Below are 24,606 nucleotides of genomic sequence, written 5' to 3'. Positions count from 1 at the left end.
GTGTGCCTTTTATCGCCTAGGCTCAGCAGTTTCAGCACCGCCTGCTGTCGCTTAGCGACGGCACTGCTGCTGTGCCTAGAGCTACCGACTGATGGCGCCATGCCCACGGATGGTAATTCGGAGGAGGAGGAGGTGGAGGAGGGGTGGGAGGAGGTATAGTAGGCCTTTGAGACCTGGACCGAGGTAGGCCCCGCAATTCTCTGCGTCGGCAGTATATGACCAGCCCCAGGGTCAGACTCGGTCCCAGCCTGCACCAAGTTAAGTGTAGTAGCGTTCTTATAAGTTTGGGATATGGCGGGTGAGGGGAATGTAAACAGATGCGCAAGAAGCGCATGATGCGCATGGAGCTGGCATTCCGCTGCCAGGCGAGCTTTCGCCAATCCAAGCCCCTGTCTCTAGGCTACTCCCCAAACAGCACTTCTAAGAACCTTTTGTATAAGATCAAGTGTAGTAGCGTTCTTATAAGTTTAGGATATGCCGGGTGAGGGGAATGTAAACAGATGCGCAAGAAGCGCTGAAATAATATCCCTAAATGGTAAAAGTTTGCCAGTATATTTTGTGGATAACACAGCAGGGTGGCGACAAAGTTAACAACTTTGATGTGGAATCCATGAAAACAACCCAAATTTCTGCCTGACACACCTCGTTTGATAAAGGGACGATGTATGGAGGCAGCTATATGGACGACTTTTGGAGGTAGCAATGGAGACAACGTGTGGAGGCTGCTATGGAGACAATTTAATTTGGATAGTGCCTGTATGTGGCAGTCCCAAACATTTTTCAAACCAGAGGAGCAGGTAGGTGGCCCTCCAGTAAAATGGAATAGATTGAGTGCCTGTATGTGGCAGTCCCAAAAATTGTTCAAACCAGAGGAGCAGGTAGGTGGCCCTGCAGTAAAATGGAATAGATTGAGTGCCTGTATGTGGCAGTCCCAAAAATGTTTCAAACCAGAGGAGCAGGTAGGTGGCCCTCCAGTAAAATGGAATAGATTGAGTGCCTGTATGTGGCAGTCCCAAAAATTTTTTAAAACAGAGGACCGGGTAGGTGGCCCTCCAGAAAAATGGAATAGATTGAGTGCCTGTATGTGGCACTCACAAAAATTGTTTCAAACAGAGGACCGGGTAGGTGGCCCTCCAGAAAAATTAAATGCATGAAGTACTATAGCAAGAGCCAGTGGGCCCTGTCAAAAAATAGCCATTTTCCTCTGCTTTACTGTACAAAGAGGAGGAGTAGGAGGAAAATGAGGAGGAGGAGTGGATCAATTATTCAGGTTGAGCTTCCTTCACCTGGTGGAGATTGGAAATTCTGAGAAATCCAGCCTTTATTCATTTTAATAAGCGTCAGCCTGTCAGCGCTGTCAGTCGACAGGCGTGTACGCTTATCGGTGATGATGCCACCAGCTGCACTGAAAACCCGCTCGGACAAGACGCTAGCGGCAGGGCAGGCAAGAACCTCCAAGGCGTACAGCGCCAGTTCGTGCCACATGTCCAGCTTTGAAACCCAGTAGTTGTAGGGAGCTGTGTGATCATTTAGGACGATGGTATGGTCAGCTACGTACTCCCTCACCATCTTTCTGTAAAGATCAGCCCTACTCTGCCGAGACTGGGGACAGGTGACAGTGTCTTGCTGGGGTGACATAAAGCTGGCAAAAGCCTTGTAAAGCGTACCCTTGCCAGTGCTGGACAAGCTGCCTGCTCGCCTACTCTCCCTCGCTACTTGTCCCGCAGAACTACGCACTCTGCCGCTAGCGCTGTCAGAAGGGAAATACTGTTTCAGCTTGTGCACCAGGGCCTGCTGGTATTCATGCATTCTCACACTCCTTTCCTCTCCAGGGATGAGAGTGGGAAGATTTTGCTTGTACCGTGGGTCCAGGAGAGTGAACACCCAGTAATCGGTGCTGGAATAAATTCCAGCATATAGGGGACGGCATGCAGAGGCAGCGGCAGCAGGCTAGAGAGTGTCATGGCGACATACCCTAAATGGACTCAGGCTTCAAACCAATGGGTGGCAGAGAGGAACCAAAGGAGGTGAGCAAGAAGCGCTCAAATAATATCGGTACATGATAAAAGTTTGCCAGTATATTTTGTGGATTACACAGCAGGGTGGCGACAAAGTTAACATGGAAGCCATGAAAACAACCCAAAATTCTGCCTGACACAGCTCGTTTGATAAGGGGACCATGTATGGAGGCAGTGAACTAGTAGTAGATTAAAGGTGCTGCAGTTAAAACTATGTTAGTTGGATCTTGGCATGGAGCTGGCGCTCCGCTGCCAGGCGAGCTTTCGCCAATCCAAGCCCCTGTCTATAGGCTACTCCCCAAACAGCACTTCTAAGAACCTTTTGTATAAGATCAAGTGTAGTAGCGTTCTTATAAGTTTAGGATATGGCGGGTGAGGGGAATGTAAACAGATGCGCAAGAAGCGCTGAAATAATATCCCTAAATGGTAAAAGTTTGCAAGTATATTTTGTGGATAACACAGCAGGGTGGCGACAAAGTTAACAACTTTGATGTGGAATGCCCTGTAATAGCTCTTGGGCGGTGTGCCTTTTATCGCCTAGGCTCAGCAGTTTCAGCACCGCCTGCTGTCGCTTAGCGACGGCACTGCTGCTGTGCCTAGAGCTACCGACTGATGGCGCCATGCCCACGGATGGTAATTCGGAGGAGGAGGAGGTGGAGGAGGGGTGGGAGGAGGTATAGTAGGCCTTTGAGACCTGGACCGAGGTAGGCCCCGCAATTCTCTGCGTCGGCAGTATATGACCAGCCCCAGGGTCAGACTCGGTCCCAGCCTGCACCAAGTTAAGTGTAGTAGCGTTCTTATAAGTTTGGGATATGGCGGGTGAGGGGAATGTAAACAGATGCGCAAGAAGCGCATGATGCGCATGGAGCTGGCATTCCGCTGCCAGGCGAGCTTTCGCCAATCCAAGCCCCTGTCTCTAGGCTACTCCCCAAACAGCACTTCTAAGAACCTTTTGTATAAGATCAAGTGTAGTAGCGTTCTTATAAGTTTAGGATATGCCGGGTGAGGGGAATGTAAACAGATGCGCAAGAAGCGCTGAAATAATATCCCTAAATGGTAAAAGTTTGCCAGTATATTTTGTGGATAACACAGCAGGGTGGCGACAAAGTTAACAACTTTGATGTGGAATCCATGAAAACAACCCAAATTTCTGCCTGACACACCTCGTTTGATAAAGGGACGATGTATGGAGGCAGCTATATGGACGACTTTTGGAGGTAGCAATGGAGACAACGTGTGGAGGCTGCTATGGAGACAATTTAATTTGGATAGTGCCTGTATGTGGCAGTCCCAAACATTTTTCAAACCAGAGGAGCAGGTAGGTGGCCCTCCAGTAAAATGGAATAGATTGAGTGCCTGTATGTGGCAGTCCCAAAAATTGTTCAAACCATTTTTCTCGCCGCAAGAGCCCTCACCACGGGAGCTTCACTAGTTGACAGTGGCGCTGATGCACCAGCTCTGGCCCTGCCTCTCCGTCTGGCCCCACCACTGCCTCTTCCAACCTGTTCAGGTCGAGGACTCTCCTCCGTCTCAGAAGCACTGTGTTCACCCGGCCTCTCAACCCAGCTTGGGTCTGTCACCTCATCATCCTCCGATCCCTCAGTCTGCTCCCCCCTCGGACTTCCTGCCCTGACAACAACTTCCCCACTGTCTGACAACCGTGTCTCCTCATCGTCGGACACCTCTTTACACACTTCCACTACGTCAAGAAGGTCATCATCACCCACAGACTGTGACTGGTGGAAAACCTGGGCATCGGAAAATTGCTCAGCAGCAACCGGACAAGTGGTTTGTGACTGTGGGAAGGGTCCAGAAAACAGTTCCTCAGAGTATGCCGGTTCAAATGCCAATTTTTCCTGGGAGGGGGCAGACTGGGGGGGAGGAGGCTGAGGTGCAGGAGCTGGAGGAGTGGGGATTTCGGTGACATGGGTGGACTGCGTGGAAGACTGACTGGTGGTGGACAAATTGCTCGAAGCATTGTCAGCAATCCACGACATCACCTGTTCGCACTGTTCTGGCCTCAACAGTGCTCTACCACGAGTCCCAGTAACTTCAGACATGAACCTAGGGAGTGTAGCTCTGCGGCGTTCCCCTGCTCCCTCATCAGCAGGTGGTGTCTCACCCCGCCCAGGACCACGGCCTCTGACCCCTGCAGTAGTTGGACGCCCACGTCCCCGCCCTCGTCCTCTACCCCTAGCCCTCGGGTTAAACATTTTTAAAATGAGAGTTATAACTTTTTTTTTTTTTTTACTTCTTTTTGTTTTTTTTTGTGTTTTTTTGTGTTTTTTTTTTTTTTTTGTGTTTTTTGTTTTTTTTTGAGTTTTTAAAACCAAACAATCCTATCCTATTGCTATGGCTATTTTCTAGCCAAGTATCAAAGGAAGCACACTACTATGCCAGATGAGATGACACTGAGTTATTGCCTAATAGAAATCCAACCCCTACTGAATTTTGCCACTTCGGCCTTTGCTATGGATATGTGCGCCACTAAGCGCAGAACACAGCGGTCGCAAGTCTCACTACAAATTGCTCAGAATTGGCAAGTACATGCACTGCAGAAACTACAGCCACCAGCAGATCAACCAGAAATCAAATATATAGAACGCTACTGTAGGCTTCAAGAAGCTGTTTGTATTCTCCTATGGCTATTTTCTAGCCAAGTATCAAAGGAAGCACACTACTATGCCAGATGAGATGACACTGAGTTATTGCCTAATAGAAATCCAACCCCTACTGAATTTTGCCACTTCGGCCTTTGCTATGGATATGTGCGCCACTAAGCGCAGAACACAGCGGTCGCAAGTCTCACTACAAATTGCTCAGAATTGGCAAGTACATGCACTGCAGAAACTACAGCCACCAGCAGATCAACCAGAAATCAAATATATAGAACGCTACTGTAGGCTTCAAGAAGCTGTTTGTATTCTCCTATGGCTATTTTCTAGCCAAGTATCAAAGGAAGCACACTACTATGCCAGATGAGATGACACTGAGTTATTGCCTAATAGAAATCCAACCCCTACTGAATTTTGCCACTTCGGCCTTTGCTATGGATATGTGCGCCACTAAGCGCAGAACACAGCGGTCGCAAGTCTCACTACAAATTGCTCAGAATTGGCAAGTACATGCACTGCAGAAACTACAGCCACCAGCAGATCAACCAGAAATCAAATATATAGAACGCTACTGTAGGCTTCAAGAAGCTGTTTGTATTCTCCTATGGCTATTTTCTAGCCAAGTATCAAAGGAAGCACACTACTATGCCAGATGAGATGACACTGAGTTATTGCCTAATAGAAATCCAACCCCGACTGAATTTTGCCACTTCGGCCTTTGCTATGGATATGTGCGCCACTAAGCGCAGAACACAGCGGTCGCAAGTCTCACTACAAATTGCTCAGAATTGGCAAGTACATGCACTGCAGAAACTACAGCCACCAGCAGATCAACCAGAAATCAAATATATAGAACGCTACTGTAGGCTTCAAGAAGCTGTTTGTATTCTCCTATGGCTATTTTCTAGCCAAGTATCAAAGGAAGCACACTACTATGCCAGATGAGATGACACTGAGTTATTGCCTAATAGAAATCCAACCCCTACTGAATTTTGCCACTTCGGCCTTTGCTATGGATATGTGCGCCACTAAGCGCAGAACACAGCGGTCGCAAGTCTCACTACAAATTGCTCAGAATTGGCAAGTACATGCACTGCAGAAACTACAGCCACCAGCAGATCAACCAGAAATCAAATATATAGAACGCTACTGTAGGCTTCAAGAAGCTGTTTGTATTCTCCTATGGCTATTTTCTAGCCAAGTATCAAAGGAAGCACACTACTATGCCAGATGAGATGACACTGAGTTATTGCCTAATAGAAATCCAACCCCGACTGAATTTTGCCACTTCGGCCTTTGCTATGGATATGTGCGCCACTAAGCGCAGAACACAGCGGTCGCAAGTCTCACTACAAATTGCTCAGAATTGGCAAGTACATGCACTGCAGAAACTACAGCCACCAGCAGATCAACCAGAAATCAAATATATAGAACGCTACTGTAGGCTTCAAGAAGCTGTTTGTATTCTCCTATGGCTATTTTCTAGCCAAGTATCAAAGGAAGCACACTACTATGCCAGATGAGATGACACTGAGTTATTGCCTAATAGAAATCCAACCCCTACTGAATTTTGCCACTTCGGCCTTTGCTATGGATATGTGCGCCACTAAGCGCAGAACACAGCGGTCGCAAGTCTCACTACAAATTGCTCAGAATTGGCAAGTACATGCACTGCAGAAACTACAGCCACCAGCAGATCAACCAGAAATCAAATATATAGAACGCTACTGTAGGCTTCAAGAAGCTGTTTGTATTCTCCTATGGCTATTTTCTAGCCAAGTATCAAAGGAAGCACACTACTATGCCAGATGAGATGACACTGAGTTATTGCCTAATAGAAATCCAACCCCTACTGAATTTTGCCACTTCGGCCTTTGCTATGGATATGTGCGCCACTAAGCGCAGAACACAGCGGTCGCAAGTCTCACTACAAATTGCTCAGAATTGGCAAGTACATGCACTGCAGAAACTACAGCCACCAGCAGATCAACCAGAAATCAAATATATAGAACGCTACTGTAGGCTTCAAGAAGCTGTTTGTATTCTCCTATGGCTATTTTCTAGCCAAGTATCAAAGGAAGCACACTACTATGCCAGATGAGATGACACTGAGTTATTGCCTAATAGAAATCCAACCCCTACTGAATTTTGCCACTTCGGCCTTTGCTATGGATATGTGCGCCACTAAGCGCAGAACACAGCGGTCGCAAGTCTCACTACAAATTGCTCAGAATTGGCAAGTACATGCACTGCAAAAACTACAGCCACCAGCAGATCAACCAGAAATCAAATATATAGAACGCTACTGTAGGCTTCAAGAAGCTGTTTGTATTCTCCTATGGCTATTTTCTAGCCAAGTATCAAAGGAAGCACACTACTATGCCAGATGAGATGACACTGAGTTATTGCCTAATAGAAATCCAACCCCTACTGAATTTTGCCACTTCGGCCTTTGCTATGGATATGTGCGCCACTAAGCGCAGAACACAGCGGTCGCAAGTCTCACTACAAATTGCTCAGAATTGGCAAGTACATGCACTGCAGAAACTACAGCCACCAGCAGATCAACCAGAAATCAAATATATAGAACGCTACTGTAGGCTTCAAGAAGCTGTTTGTATTCTCCTATGGCTATTTTCTAGCCAAGTATCAAAGGAAGCACACTACTATGCCAGATGAGATGACACTGAGTTATTGCCTAATAGAAATCCAACCCCTACTGAATTTTGCCACTTCGGCCTTTGCTATGGATATGTGCGCCACTAAGCGCAGAACACAGCGGTCGCAAGTCTCACTACAAATTGCTCAGAATTGGCAAGTACATGCACTGCAGAAACTACAGCCACCAGCAGATCAACCAGAAATCAAATATATAGAACGCTACTGTAGGCTTCAAGAAGCTGTTTGTATTCTCCTATGGCTATTTTCTAGCCAAGTATCAAAGGAAGCACACTACTATGCCAGATGAGATGACACTGAGTTATTGCCTAATAGAAATCCAACCCCTACTGAATTTTCCCACTTCGGCCTTTGCTATGGATATGTGCGCCACTAAGCGCAGAACACAGCGGTCGCAAGTCTCACTACAAATTGCTCAGAATTGGCAAGTACATGCACTGCAGAAACTACAGCCACCAGCAGATCAACCAGAAATCAAATATATAGAACGCTACTGTAGGCTTCAAGAAGCTGTTTGTATTCTCCTATGGCTATTTTCTAGCCAAGTATCAAAGGAAGCACACTACTATGCCAGATGAGATGACACTGAGTTATTGCCTAATAGAAATCCAACCCCTACTGAATTTTCCCACTTCGGTCTTTGCTATGGATATGTGTGCCACTAAGAGCTAAACACAACGGTAGCAAGTCCCCCTGCTAATTCCTCACAAAATGGTAAAAGATGCAAATTAAAATAAAAAAAGTAGAACGTTATTGTAGCCCTAAGAAGGGCTGTTGGGTTCTTTGAGAATCACTCCTGCCTAACAGTAAGCTAATAGAACACCCTAACGCTTTCCCTGACCAGCAGCAGCTCTCTCCCTAGCGGCATCCAGAGACAGAATGATCCGAGCAGCGCGGCCAGCGGCTAGTCTATCCCAGGGTCACCTGATCTGGCCAGCCAACCACTGCTATCGACGTGTAAGGGTACCACGTCATGCTGGGTGGAGTGCAGAGTCTCCTGGCTTGTGATTGGCTCTGTTTCTGGCCGCCAAAAAGCAAAACGGCGGGAGCTGCCATTTTCTCGAGCGGGCGAAGTATTCGTCCGAGTAACGAGCAGTTTCGAGTACCCTAATGCTCGACCGAGCATCAAGCTCGGACGAGCATGTTCGCTCATCTCTATTATTTATCTATGCCAGAACAGCAGTTTTGCATAAATGGATGGCGAAATATCCTCCTAGTCTTGTATATTGGAAAAGAATTACTAATTCCTCAATTAGAGCGAATGGTACTACGCTGATATAGAAGTAGACTAGAAGTGTTTTCAGATAGAGGTAGAGGAGGTGGGGAGGGGTGTGTTGATAAAAAGGAAGGTAGATTTACAGTATTTATAGATTTTTTTTCTTTTGGTGGGGACAGGGGTGTGTTAAGGTTTGGTTTAAAAAAGAAAAAATCATGGACTTGGTTAACAATTGTAATGTTTAAATATGGGTTTTATAAGATGTATCCTATATATATTGTTATATTGAAAATGAAATTTTATGTTTAACTATTTTGTATATGTAAGCCTATAATAAAAAGATTATATATACTGTATATACTCGAGTATAAGCCGACCCAAGTATAAGCCGAGGCCCCTCATTTTATCACAAAACCTGGGAAAACCTATTGACTCGAGTATAAGCCGAGGGTGGGAAATGCATTGGTCACAGCCTCCCTAGTATATAGCCTGCCAGACCCTGCCCCATAGTATATAGCCAGCACATTCCCCCAGTATATAGCCTACCAGACCATTTCCCCTAGTATAAAGCCAGCGCCCTGCCCCAGTATATAGCCAGCCCCTTGCCCCAGTATATAGCCAGCAGCAGAGGAAGCCAGATTGGTGAGTTTTGATATATTTTTTTACTCAAGTATAAGCCGAGTTTGGGTTTTCAGAAAAAAAAAATTCTTGCTGAAAAACTAGGCTTATACCGAGTATATATGGTATATATTTAATATATTTCTTTCCTTTTTTAAAGGAGATAAGGAATGGAGGTTTGAACAGTATTGTGAAATTAGTCTAACAGAACTAAAATACTGTATATAATATGTTGGACAGTATACATAATTGTTTTAGACATACTAATAATACTATTGTATCATTCAGCTTTTTTTGTGACTAAAATTGCATTTGTCATATTATGGAGAAACATTGATTCAAATACACCCAAAGGAAATTGTCTCTGTTATGTTGGTCTGGGAAATGGTCTATCTTATCTTGGTATACGAGGGAGGAAATATTAGTTTACATGATTGTACACTGCGACTACGCACTAGTTAATGTCCTTGACTCAGCCATTTTTAGTTAGCTGCAGCCAGTATGCAAATTGCTGAAAAGCACCATTAGGTTGTTTGAGGCTAAGGAAACTCATCTGTCAGTGTCTGTGAGACATCACAGCCTAGCTGAACGTGAGCCACTGTCCTTGAGACACTGCTTCCAGATGGATATCTTTCTTCCGTTTTATAGTGTGTCCATTCTCTACAGAGGAAACTGAGGAAAAACAATTATAATATCCAAAATACCTCACACAGATAGCAAGAAATTACAAAGCCTTCAATGAAATGAAGACTCGATTATTATGGATTCTTGGAATAAATCAATTGAATTGTAATTTGAATCTAAATATAATATGAAATTGACAAGATAAATAAACATTCTTGGTTTTACAGTAAAAGAATAAGCTTTTGGAAGTGAATAGATTTGTTAAAACCTATACAGCTATCCCAACCCCACACATTATACTTCACAATATATATGTATACATTTCACACATACTGTACATAGATATACAGTACACATTTATATTTTAACCCCTTACCGACATATGACGTAATAGTACGTCACATGTCGGATCTCGGTACATGGAGAGGGCTCGCGGGCCGAGCCCTCTCCATAGGCGGTAAGTCTTTGCTGTATATTGCAGCAAAGGCTTACCGGTAACACCCGCGATCGGTGCCGGCACCGATCGCGGGTGGTTTACCACTGATCGCCGCCGGCAAAGGTGCCGGTGGCTTCAAAAAGACGGCGACGTGGATCGTCGCTCCCCGTGACGTAATCGGGGAGCGGCGATCCATCGCCATGGTAGCTTCAGGTCTCACGAAGACTCGAAGCTACTTCGGGTTAACCCATTCATTACCATGTGCTGTCAGCACATGGTAATGTATGAGTAGTAAAATCCCCATATACTGCCATACTGTAGTATGGCAGTATATGATAGGATCGTACAGACACCCTAGGGTTAAAGTACCCTAGGGAGTCTGAGAAATAGTAAAAATAAAAATTAAAAAAAAGTTAAAATAAAAAAATTTTAATAAAAAAACCTAAAAATTCAAATCACCCCCCTTTCCCTAGAATTGATATAAATATAAATAAACAGTAAAAATCATAAACACATTAGGTATTGCCGCGTCCAAAAATGCCCGATCTATCAAAATATGATAACGGTTTTTCACTGCGTTTAACCCCGTAACGGAAAATCGCGCCCAAAGTGGCACTTTTTTGCCATTTATAAAAAATGTTTAAATTCTATAAAAAGGCAATTCCACAAAAAACGACACCACCCTCAGCTCCGTACACCAAAGTATGAAAAAGTTATTAGCCCCAGAAGATGGCAAAATCCCCCCAAAAAATTTTGTACAGGAGGTTTTAATTTTTTTAAATGTATGAAAACATTATAAAACCTATACAAATTTGGTATCCCCGTAATCGTACCGACCCAAAGAATAAAGTAGACATGTCATTTGGGGTGCACAGTGAAATCCGTAAAATCCAAGCCCACAAGAATACGGCACGAATGCGTTTTTTACCAATTTCACTGCATTTGGAATTTTTTTCCCGCTTCCCAGTACACGGCATGGAATATTAAATACCACCGTTTTAAAGTGTAATTTGTTAAACAGAAAATAAGCCATCACACAGCTCTGTACATGGAAAAATAAAAAAGTTACAGATTTTTGAATGTGGGGAGTGAAAAATGAAAATGCAAAATCGAAAAAGGGCCGCGTATACCAAAATTTTCCTCACAAACACCGACCAAATACATGCTACACACTTATACACTTACTATATATCCCATATACACACATGCGCCATATGTACAAGATATACAGTATAATACCCACACTGTTATAATGCTACAAATATAACAGCAATGAACATACTGCACATAATAATAATAATAATGCTTGAATCAGCCATCGACCGCCATATTATGTACAAAGTCAATGTTACTGCAGAGAAGCTTGTAGCTCGGTATCTAGTGTTTGCTGGATAACAGAAGGGAAGAGTACACGATGGGTTAGTAAAGAGAGAGTTGAAATTTCATGTCGTTTGAAAGTGTGATAGAGTTGCCTACAGAGATGTTTTAAGAGCAATACTACTATGCTATGCTAGCCATCTACGCAATATATTGCAATATATCCCATTTTGAAATGTCCGGATAGTGCCCGTTGCTACACTACTACATTGGGTTTTAAGAGAATGTTTAAAAGTTTGGGGGTTGAGCATTAGTTCAGGGAAGGGCTTTCCAGAGAATTGGTGCAGCTCTGCAGAAGTCCTGGAGACGTGAGAGTTTTAAATTAAGCTGGAGATTAATCTAAGATCACTGGCAGATCGAAGATCACGGGTTGGGCAGTATACTGAGATAAGAGAGGAAAGGTACAAATAAATACAAGCAGGGTATATAACTATGGGACAGAAATAAATGTACTGTACTCAAGGACTGTCATCAGGCAAACATAGACATCACTTAGGATATACATCAGTTACAGCTCCTGATTTCTACCTTTTTTCTTGGCAACAATGACAATGACAATGCTTCTCCACCTGGTATAAAACAATGGCTGTTTCCTGTAAAATTTGACATATAAATCTGTTAGATTTTAGGCATGTTTGTGGAATTGTTGTAGTCACTGGGTATTTTTTCAAATTGCACAAATATGATATTTTTCTGACATTTTATCTGTTTCCAATTAAAGAAAAACATCAAAACAGTTTTAAACATGCCCGTTTTGTATATTATGTATGCCATGTAACTCAATTGTTATATGAAGCTGATCCATGCATGGAAATACATATTTATCTTTTTACATATTAATTTTCAAATACTCTGTCCTTGTTTCTAAGTACACTAAATGCAGCCTTTTACAAATGTTCTTTTGTTGAAATAATTATTATAGTTCTTAGAGGATTAAGAAAAATTAAGATAAACTAAATTTCAATAAAAATCAAACCAAATTATATCCTTGACCTTATGAATTTAGCAAGCTATTTTGTTTTCATTGCTGAGTTTAATTGTTGTATAATTAAGGCACATAGTATTTTACACCAATTATTTGATCTGGATAGATTTCATTCTACAAAAGCTTTTATAAGATTACATTTAATCAAGACATGTTACAATGCAGAACAATGTAATGCCAAAGACAGTGGGCCCTGACACTAAACCACATTCCCAGCTTACACTGCCTACTTGCCTGGGTTACCCTAAGATGAAACAGACAGCTAGTGGATGTTTCTTATTGTGCAAAAGTGCATAACACATAGATGAAGACAAGACAATAAAAACAGAATAGTAACCAGAAAAGGTCTGAACCAAAAAGACAAACACAGTTCAACATCACAAGAAAAAAGGGATAGTCTGAATAAAAGCAACGGTTCAAAATTCCAGAATTCAGAGTACAGAAATAATGGAAACCAAGAGCTTACTTAGTCTATGGCAGGCAAGGGGGGGGGGCTTATCACCACATTTTAAGGTTTTTTTACTACTTTTTGAGACATATTTGTCCCAGTTGAGATGTACTTGTCCCAGTCTCTACTGTGACAAATAAGTCTCAAAAAGTAGTAAATGAAACCAGTTAACATGGTAATGAATCACCCACACTGAGGACTTACCAAGAAGAGCTTATATGAAATTCATAGTCCTGGTCTGTAAGGTGATTGGAAAGGAATGTCAAGAGCAAAGCTGGAAGAGACTGTTGGGTGTTGTGGGACATCAGTCTCATGCAGGTAGCTAGAACAATCAAGGTAGCAAAAACCTGTGTTTACACTGTGAAACACAATGAGACAATCAGATTATCCTCAGCCATACTTTAGAGAAAGAGGATGACGCTGGTACATATTTTACCTTTGTCTTGGTTTCTGGTGATGTCAATAAGAAATGGAGAAGAATCTGTCGCTAAGTTAAAAATTGTTAAAACCAAATTTTATTTAAGAGCGCTGTATTTTATTTGTTGTTGACCTTTTTGATTTGGTCACAGGTCAGATTTCATAGGGTGTATTGTCACATATTGAATGGCTCTGAAGGATTACAAGCTCTTTTTGGTTGTATGGCTTGTAGAGGTGAAACACATTGAAACACAAGTTTAATCTAAAAATTTATCAAACGAAATCTGCAAATACGTTTCCAGGATGTGATAGGGAAAACTTGACTTATTAAGAAAGCCTACTGACTTGATATGTAATAATAGTCAAAGCGTTATATTTATTCCACAAGCAACAGACTCCCAGTCAGCACAGCGCCAACGTGATATCACAGCCCAGACCCGGCACTAACACCCGGGATCGGAAAACTCCGATCCCAGGTGTTTAACCCCTTACACGCCGCGGTCATGCTTGACAAGTGTGTCCCCCGTGGATCGGACCCCCCCGGTGTGCTTACCGGGGGATCCGATCCCTCCTGCCGCTGCGCCGGGTCCCGGCGAGTGACCCGAGGCTGTCGGCTCCTCTTCTCGCCGGGTCCTGCCTTCCTGGCAGGACCCAGCTGTAAGTAACTGAGCATGCGCGGCATGCTCAGTTACTTACACTATACACTGCAATACAAGTGTATTGCAGTGTAGAGGCTTGAATAAGTGATCGGATGATCGCTTGTTCAAGCCAAAAGGTGTAAAATATGTGAAAGTAAAAAAAAAAAGATTAAATCATTTTATAATAATAATTAAATAAATAAATAAAATAAAGTCCCATAATCTCCCCAGTTACACATATAATGCAAATACAGTATATAAAACACAAAAACACACGAAAAATGTACATATTTGGTATCACCGCATCTGTATTAATCTGTACAATAAATCTAAATCAATATTGAACCCGCTCGGTGAACGATGGAAAAAAAAACTACGAAAAACTTCCCGTAATATACAATTTTTCATCAAACACCATCACAAAAAATGTTCTAAAAAGTGATAAAAAAAAGCTACGTTCCCCTATATGATACGACTGAAAAGAACAACTCTTTTTGCAAAAAATAAGCTCTCAACCAGCTCTGACAACATAAAAATACAGAAGTTATGGCCCTAAAAATATGTCAATAGTAAAAACAATGCGATATTCTCCAATATTGGTTTTGCTCAGGAAAATTGAGCAAAGATAAGAAAAACTATATAAATGAGGTATCACCGAAATTGTAGTGAACCAGAGAATAAAGATAAAATATTATTTTCACATTACGGAGAGCGGGGGAAAAAAAAATGCTAAAAATCCAAAATAAAAATTGATGATTTTGTTTGTGTCCCGCTTGAAATAGTTAATAAAATCTCATGAATAAGCTATAGACTCCCAAAATGAATTATCTATACATTGTATCTCATCCCGTAAAAAATAAGCCCTCATATGTTTGCATTACCAAAAAAAATAAAAATGTATAGGTAGTACAATGTGACAATACAAATCTGCAGTGAATGGCGCCTCCATTCATTCTATACTTAGCCGTGCGCCTGTACAGAAGTTTACCACCACATATGTGGTATCAGTACACTCTGGAGGTATTGGGCATCAAACGTTGCAGTGCATTTCATCATTTAATTTATTCTGAAACTGTCAGTTTGGCCTAAATGAATGTATTTTCCAAAAAAATTCCATAGTTTCTAAATCGCAGGTCCATATTGTTTTAACCCATGTGAAACACTTAAAGGGTTAATGGACTTAATAGAAGTTGTTTTACATACGTTGAGGGGTGAAGTTTCTATAGTGGGTTAATTTATGGGGTTTTACTATTATTTAGGCCTTACAAAGTCACTTGGAAGATGAGTTTTCCCTCAAAATGTGAGTTTTGGCAATTTTCATGAAAATGAGAAAAATCGCACCTAAAGTTTTGCACCTCATAACATACTAGAAAAGTGAGAGGATGCATAAAATATCATCCCAACATAAAGCAGACATTCCGTAAATGTAATTTATCAAGCTTTTTGGGTAGTTTTACTTCCTGTCTGGAAAGCAGAACATTTCAAACTTGGAAAATGAAGAATTTTTACAAACTTTTGCCAAATATTCACTTTTTTTCAGAACGAATCACAAAACGTATCACTTAAATTTTATAACTAACATGAAGTACAATGTGTCACGAGAAAACATTCTCAAAATCACCGGGATATGTTAAAGCGTTCCGAAGTTATAACCAATTAGCGTGAGACATGTCAGATTTGAAAAATCGAGTCTGGTCATTGAGCTGAAAACTAGTGTCGGTGATAAGGGGTTAAAAATGAGGAAAAGTTCAAGGCGCATGAATCATTTTGGAACCTACTGTTTGATATAATGCAGTGTATCAATAATCTCTCTAAATTTCTACATGAAATGCTAAGTGAAAAAAAAATACAAATAGTAAACTACAATGCAGTTTATAACAACTAAGTACAGAGCGTAGCTATGGTAGGTCTTCCTGTGCAATGACAAACGTCTGCCCAGGCCACAGCATCCTGATTGAAAACATAATGTAATTTAGCATTGGCAAATTAAATATGTTTTCTTGTAATGAGGTAAATTGTGACTCACTGTACAGATGGCCAGCAATCTGAGCGGCCAAGAAATAGAAGAAAACATTTTTTATTATTTGGAAATATCATCTGTGAAACTGTCCAATATCTTTTAACCCCTATTCCCTTGCATGGAACAAATTCTTTATAAAGTGTTTAATGGAGCTTAGTCTTTCTTGTGAATTTCTCAATATGGGCGATGCAGACCACTTTATTAGGGAATGAGGCTTTGGACAACAGTATAGGTGCTGTGAAGTAGAAGAGAATGCTGGGGCTGTGTGCCAGTTTTCTGTCGGACTTTCCACATTCTTTTAGGTTCAAACAGCTTGCACCGGTATTTAAGAAGTTCTTTTTCATGCGACTCAAATTTCTGCACTGAAGAGGGTGTTCCAGTGCTCAGTCGGACCCTGCACAAGATTTAACATGCAAAGTCCATCAGAAATGTGTTGCACGCCCCATGTTAAAGCTGCACCAAAAAAAAGTGGTGCACTCTGTCGGAGCAGTGCAGGGATTGCCAGATTTATGCCAGATTTATGCATAACATGAATCTGGTACACTCTGCACATTACAAAGATAACAATGGGCCACTATGTTTTCAATTAGCTGGTAGTAAAACAGTTATCACCAACTACAATACTCAGAGTATGTTGTTGTTGGACAGTGTTCATACTTGGCTGACCACATGCTTTACTAAATGATACATGGCTCAGAACTTTTCATTCATTGCTCATATATGGGTATTGTTGACCTGTAGCACCTAACTACAGGTTTTTCTGTTGGTTTGTGCCAAACATAGTGGGTTTGGGTCCCTGCACCTTAGCAAGAAATCCAGGTTTGGCATTTGGCTGTTACAGGGCAATGATTCCTGTGAAAATGGCAGTGTTGGGTTCCCTTATCACTCATCCCTAGTGTCTAGTTCATTAAACTTTCTGCATTAGTCATACTTTTAGCCGCTAGCTCAATTATGCACTTTTACAAGACATTTTGACACAAAGTTGCATGAAGGTACAGCACCTGTACATAACCTATACCTGTAGTGAGTTATCTCCTTCTGCAAAAAAAATATTTGTGGGTGTAGTACAATCTTTTTTATTTTTAATCTAGATTTTATATCTGCATATCAATAGTTTAATTATTTTTCGGCCTATTAGAAGTACATGTTCTGGCCTGTTAGGGGAAGGTGTTTGAGACAGTGGGCAGATTTATCAAGCTGTCTGAAAGTCAGAATATTTCTTGTTGCCCATGGCCACCAATCACAGCTCCCCTTTAAAATATTCATGAGCACTGGTAAAATGAAAGCTGAGCTGTAATTGGTTGCCATGGACAGCTTGATAAATTTGCCCCAGAATCCTGTTGAAAACAGTTTGGTAAATTTGTAGCATAGTGATCAGAAAATTATACTAACTGCTTGCTTAGATGAAGGTAATGACCTCCCACCATGGGGTATACAGGTGATAGGTGACCCAACAATAGATAACTGTCTTTAATCAAATAGATTCAGCAGAATACAGTTTGTAATTTGGAAAAGGTTGTCCTTATTTTTGGGGTTTTACTTGTTTTTTAGAGTATGATTGAGGCTTTATACATTAAGAAATTCACAGATAGAAAATCAAACTTAATGTGCAGCATTTTCCCTTTAGTTTTTCCTATAGCTCCCGTCATTTTCAGTGCGAGGTAATAACTGACAATAACATACCGCTTTGTCACTCACAGTAGTATTGATTGTTTCACTTACAAGAAGTCAAAATGAGAAAGAAGCACACAATGGTGTCTAGAGATTGCTAACAATTCCCTCAGGGAGTGGCAAGCTTGTGTTGCTTGTACTTCAATGGTTTGCTTATATTGTTACATGAAATCATTTTTGGGACGTTTTTGTAAGAATGAAATACAGCTGTTATAGAGCTATTTGTAAGTTATAGACTATATTGTGCTTAATAAACTTACCACAATTGGGCACCAGGTATGAAGTGTACATTGCACAAGCACAAAGTGATGACCGCAGGATCGGTCATTAGTATGAGATAAATGAGGGACAATGATCATCCCTGTTCTAGGCTGTCCCCTCCTCTATACAGGGAACAGAGCTGATTGGCACCTGACATCTCCTTAATTTCCTGAAATGGACACTTTTTTATCTTTTAGTAAAAAAAACAACATCACTTATCATCTACTTATGATAATATGCCAGAAATGATTATGGCTTTAGAGAAAAGGATGAGATTTTAAAAGAAAAAAAAATAAGTTCACAAAAATTAAGCATTCATGTAAATGGAGCTGCACTGGACTACCAGACGAAAACCATTGTTGAGGAATAGTTATGTTTTTCTAATAATGGACTTTGCAAATTAAAAAAAATTATATTCTTTTGAAATTGAATTAACTTTTTTGACGATTTAAAAGCCATCAGCTAACTAATTTATATTGACGTGTATAATATGCATACTATTCAAAACAGTTTTAATTTTCTTTAACAAAATTTAATCAATGTTTCATTTCCACTAATTGCTTACAAAATGAGACATTCACATTTAATTTCCTTTATAATTTAGCATTTGTCATATTATTTATTTAAATATGTTTTAGCATAAACAAATTCTTAGAAAATGTGAAAAGGAGGGGGATAAAAAGCTATATAAATAGAACGAAGTGGGGAAAGGCAGAAGCGGTGGGGGCACAACGAGACCGGATATGGATTTACTCCAAAAGGGTTTATTGGAAAGTTAGAAATGGGTCACAAAGCATCACAACGCATTTCGGGGAATAAAAATCCCCTTTTTCAAGTGAAAGAGACTTCAGTCTCCGGATGCTAATGAAGCGTGTATCCGGAATATAAATAGAACAATTTTTCTTATACATACTTATGTGCATAATAGACGAGCAATCTCCATTCTCTAGGTGGCGGGTTGAAGGAGTTTTTTGGGCTAAAGATATCTTTTTTTTTTTTGGTTCATCAGTTTCAGATAGTAGGGATCTGACACCAGTATGCCCACAGATCAGCTGTTCTCAGCAGCTGATCAAGATAGAATGGCACCAAATCAGAACATATAAGTATAAGCATAAAGGTCACATAAAGTTTCTTCAGATCAGCTTCCTTTCATTTTAATGGGATCAAGTCTCAAATAACCCACTTTAGCTACTTAGCTGAGATCGGGGCTGTCTGATTCAGGTTCTATACTTAAAAAATAAAGATACAGAGTCATCCAGGGAGGGCTTACATAATAAAGTCATACACCTTAACTCAGTTGTAAAGTGATACACGTGTTGAGTAGTTGTCCATTGGCTCCTTATATATATTACCCTCTTTACTTAACAAGGTGGCAAACAAGATGGCAACTGGTCGACATTCCCTACTCTGAATATGTACTCAGAACAGAGGACCAACAAACGGAGAGAAACTGAACTGACACAAGTGAAGTCAGAATAATCAGGTGAAAACAATGATGGCAGCGAGGTACAAAATTGTAAGGAAAAGAGTAGTTAAGACTGTAGCAAGGTTTTGATTACACACTGATATCACAATAGCAGAAGAAGGACAACAAGTGCTAAGAGACCAGTATATTCAGCAAAGCAGTAAATAGAAAAGCAGGTATATTTGATGTTACCAGATGTTGCCCCAGCTGCTGATTGGCCCCACTGACCAATAACAAAGCACAACCGACACATGCACTAAGCTCTAAAATTAAGCCACCCAGCTTTGCACAGGACTCACACCAAGTTCAGCCAAGGGAACAATCACTACTCGTGGGGTTTACAAGCTCAGAACACTGTAGCAAGAACACATTCAAAAAGTTCTGGCAAGAAAAATACAAAATAATCATTAGAGTATCATTTGCACAAATTCATATTCCCATTTTATTTAATTGTTTGTTTTTTAAAGTTGTTATATCAAATTTGTGATCTTTCATCTTTGATTTGTGTTTTATCTTTAGTCGGAAATGGGACATTACCCTTAAATTTAACATATTTTTCCAACTCAGAGTCATATTATAATTCTTCACTTTCCCCTGGGAATATACTGGGTTGAACAGTGGCGTTAATGGACAACAAAAGCTCTTATGTTGCTGACTTATGTGTGAAAGCCTCTAGATACAGGGAAAAGGTCACAACTAACTGTAGTATCCCATGTTTTACTTTATAATAAGTTAAGATTTCTTGTGTAATAGAAAACATTTTTGGAGTCATCGGAACAAAGCGTGTCCTTTCAACAACTGTGTAAAACAATCCCTTTGACCGGTTAGTAACTGGCCAGTTATTATGTATGCGAACATATTACAACACAGGCCTTTTTCTGCTCTCTCCAGCATCTGTTTGCAATCTGACTGGGAACTTGCATCATTTGATAGGAATTTTGGCAGACACACTATTTAAATTGTGTCTTTGTTTTTCTTACAATGTTTAGTGCGAATTGTGAAACATTATAAATCAAAAGTATGATATTAATTAATGAGATTGCTCCATGATGGTAATATCCTGACCACAGGTGTCTTGTGTAGAATGGTTTAACATGGAAAAGGTCTACTGTCACATGTAGCTGCTAGGGATTTCCGCATCTCCAAATACTTTATCATTGTCAAAACAGATGCTTAAAACACCTTATGCTACCATTAGTTATCAGGAATCTTGACTTGCATACTGATTTTTTTTGTAACAATTACTTAGTATGTACTACAAGGACTAATGTACTTTGCATCTACTGGGTGGCTTAAGTTAAAAATCTGTGCATGATCATTAATGTAATACACCCCATACATTATTGAATGGTAGAGCTCTAGGGAGCTATGTTAATTATACATGTTACATTGCAAGTACGTTAGGTATTTTCAATTAAATATCGCTAAATTGTTGTAGCTTCCGATTATATTATTTTTGGTGAATGAGCTAAGCCACTCAAATTCTTCTATATATGCTTAGTCCAAATTTATCATGTCACTAGCGATGTGCTATATTTCCGAAGTACAACTTTAATAACCCCTTATCCACAAAGTTTTGCACAATGCTGCACGTTCCTAATTCGAACCTCCCACTCACGTCTCCAGGACTTCTCCAGAGCTGCATCAATTCTCTGGAATGCGCTATGCCAGTTTATCAGATTAATACCCAACCTTCAAAGTTCCAAATGTGCTCTTACAACCTTTTTAGGCAGGCCTATCACACTTGCTAACTGCATGCAACTTTAACTCTCTCTTTATTAACCAATTCTGGGTACTTTGAGCTTCTTTGCAACCCTATTGACTTTAGACTTTATATATAAGATGGCAGCTGATGACTGGTTCGAACTGCAGAATTTTTATTTACTACATTATTTTATACTGTTCCCTTATAAAGAATGGCTTGACCATTATACAAGCTCTTGTGTCATGTCTTCATCCTTGCGAGCAGGACCCTCTCTCCTATTGTCTCATATGACTGTTACTACTCTGTAATGTCTTTTTTATTTGTATATGTTCCCCAGAATATGCAAAGTGGTACAGAATTTGATGGAGTTATATACATAAAGTATTGCATACTGTATTCCATTCCAGTCTGACAGTGACAAACAGGGTTCATAGGGATGTTGTAATGCCTACTCTGGAAATTGCTCCCCTCTTTTGGGTCTGCTTTGTTGCAACCTGATAAGTCAATTGGGGAATTTTTTATACAAAAAACTTCCAAGGTGTGTTAAAGATTTCATAAACAGTGTTAGGCTGCATAGACATTTGACTCTCTTGTAGGCTTACGTCAAGAGGATTCCCTATGTTCCCTTGCAACTAAGGGCCAAGAAATATCCCACTGTATACGCATACAGTCGGATACATGGTCCTGCTCCTCATTCTGCCACTATAAGCCTATGTATACCCTCAGCATATATGTAGAAGCTATGTGGAAGCTTTCCTGGTGTATATGCTCATGTTAATAAAAATGAGAGGAAATTTAACTTCCACAACAATATTGCGAACACCTTTTTATTCTGAACACTGGAGCTGATACATTAAAACTGGAGCTTTTGTCGTCAGTCTTAGAGATCGGTGCACCCAACAGGTGAAATGCCAGAAGAGGTTTAGACCAGAATTGAAATTCATGATGAAGAGTTCTTTTTTTTTTTTTTTTTTTTTTTTTTTAATAAAGATTTTCATTTTTACAAAATACATACTATATTATTCCATTATTAAGATTAAACAAGAGGTAAACAACAATTGCATTTCCATTGTTGCATATCATACTCATTTTATACAATAATCACTACACCGTGTAAGAGGTAGAAGATGTAAGAGAAAAGAGAAGGAAAGAAAAAGAAAGAAAAAAAAAAAAAAAAGAGAATAACTAAATAAATAGATTTGTAATTAACTCACTGGTGTCACCCTCAATATGAGAGAGCTTTTATGCAGTATTCCTATCATAGCCTGGCCATGATTTCCACAGTTCATCTAAATCATTCATCTTTATAATACCTTGTTCCCCTAGGCATTTTTCCATCCTCCATGTGGAATTAACTAAAGAAATAATTTCAGTAATAGTCGGGCTGGTTTCCTCCTTCCAGTTTTTAACAAGTATAACTCTAGCTGCTGTCAAGATTTTATTAATAACCCATTTAGATTTATGAATTTTTTTTTGTAGATCCCTTGACACAATATTCAAAAGTGCCCATTCTGGTGAGAGTCCAACGGAGACCCCTGCTACCAATTCTATGATATTTCCAACACCCTGCCAGTAGCTACTTAGCTTGGGGCATGACCACAAAACATGGCACAGGGTAGCTTTTTTTCTACAGCGTCTCCATCAGATTGATCAGAAAACATATTAGCAAGCCGTGCAGGAGGAGTATACCATCTCATATGAATCTTGGTTAATATCTCATATTAATTTAAGCATAACGTATTCTTATTAATCTCTCTAGTTGCATTAAGCCAGTCCGCTAACGGAAAAGGTCTCCCTATTTCCTGCTCCCATATAGTCATGTATCCAAGTTTCCCATCACTAGCGGACTCCACAAGTTCTGAATATGCTATTGATATACCACCTTTGTATTTAGCTTTTGATGTCAAAAACCTAAAAAATCTGGATGGATTTAACTCATTAATTCCAATGCACATAACGTTTCTAACCGATCTTAAGAAGGATTTCAGCCTTGCATACACCATAAATTCTGTGGCTGGAATACCAAATTTTCCCCTTATGAGATCAAACATGCATATACCATCATCAGTCCAAATATCAGCTAATGTTGAGACCCCCTGCCTTTTCCAGACGTTCAGATTTATATCGATTATACAGGCACTCAGAGTGGTCATTCTCATATCTGATGGTTCAAGTATTAAGTGTTTTTTAATCCTCTGCTGTATTCTACAAAATTTGATCCATACCACAAGCATTAACCTTGTGGTATCGAGAAGCTGGATATAACTTTTCTTTAGATCCAAATTAGTAGCTATGAGCAGATCTTTTAATAACTCATATGACGCAAACTCCGCCTCTATCTGCATCCAGTTTTCCGGAGAGCTCTCTATCCAGCATCTCTTGCAAGCCTCCAAGATTACCGCTTGATGATATATCAATATATTTGGGAGGCCTGCCCCTCCCCACCATCTATTCACATATAGTGTTTGGCTGGAAACTCTTGGAGGCTTGTTATTCCAGACAAACTGGATCAAAATTTTCTTAATTATCTTGAGAGTGGACTCTGGAAATGATAGGGGAATACAACGAAAATAATATAGTATTGTAGGAAGTAGGTTACTTTTGATGACACTTATTCTCTCAAGCCATGATAATGAGTTTGGTAGTTTTTTAATCAAAATTTTTAATTTATCTATCAAGTCCGAACTATTCAAATTAATAATTACTTCCAGAGTAGGTCCTAACATAATTCCCAGATACTTTGTACCATTTTTTGCCCAAGCAAAAGAAAACTTTGAGCTGATTTTTTGTTTAAGGTCACTAGTTTCATTTATTAAGAAAATATTACTTTTTGTTTCATTTATTTTATAATAGGATAGACTAGAGTATTTAGTAATAGTTTTCCTTATCTCCTCTAGAGAAGAGAGTGGATCCATACAAGTGATGATTATATCATCAGCATATAGCCCTATCACATGTTCTGAATCTCTACTTTTGATCCCATGAATGCCTGGATTTCTTCTCAAGGCTTGGGCTAAGGGTTCCATCATTAAGTTAAAAATCAATGGAGATAGAGGACATCCCTGCCTCACTCCATTTGATATAGAGAACTTCTTCGAAATAAGTCCCATTCCAGACACATATGCTTTCGGGCAAAAGTATAGGGACATTATTAATCCCAAAAATATGGAGGAGAAACCAAATTGAGTCAGGACCGCTTCGAGGAACCCCCAGTGCACCCTGTCAAATGCTTTTTCAGCATCAATTGACAGGACTGCACATGGGGATTCCTGAAGCCCAGCTAATTGTATTAGGTTAATTATTCTGCGTGTAGCGTCCCTAGTTTGTTTTCTCGGCATAAATCCTACTTGATCTAAATTTATCAATGTATTTATAACTAGGGACAGTCTGGAGGCTATTATGGACGAAAGGAT

General features: G+C 40.2%; 1 protein-coding gene across 2 annotated transcripts in view; it reads left to right on the top strand.

The window, feature by feature from the left end:
- RBMS3 (RNA binding motif single stranded interacting protein 3) overlaps positions 1-24,606 on the top strand; it is a 450,602-nt gene that overhangs the window by 103,459 nt on the left and 322,537 nt on the right. Inside the window, exon 1 of one of the 2 annotated variants that reach the window (XM_072153581.1) lies at positions 19,410-19,506. The exons of the other annotated variant lie outside the window; for it this stretch is intronic. The gene's annotated coding sequence lies outside the window, so the exon portion shown is untranslated. Of the gene's footprint in view, positions 1-19,409; positions 19,507-24,606 lie in introns of those variants that run through there. 2 annotated transcript variants of the gene reach the window in all.

Source organism: Engystomops pustulosus, chromosome 5 (genome assembly GCF_040894005.1).
Source record: "Engystomops pustulosus chromosome 5, aEngPut4.maternal, whole genome shotgun sequence".
Taxonomy (NCBI): domain Eukaryota; kingdom Metazoa; phylum Chordata; class Amphibia; order Anura; family Leptodactylidae; genus Engystomops; species Engystomops pustulosus.
This window is presented reverse-complemented; position numbering and strand designations above follow the sequence as displayed.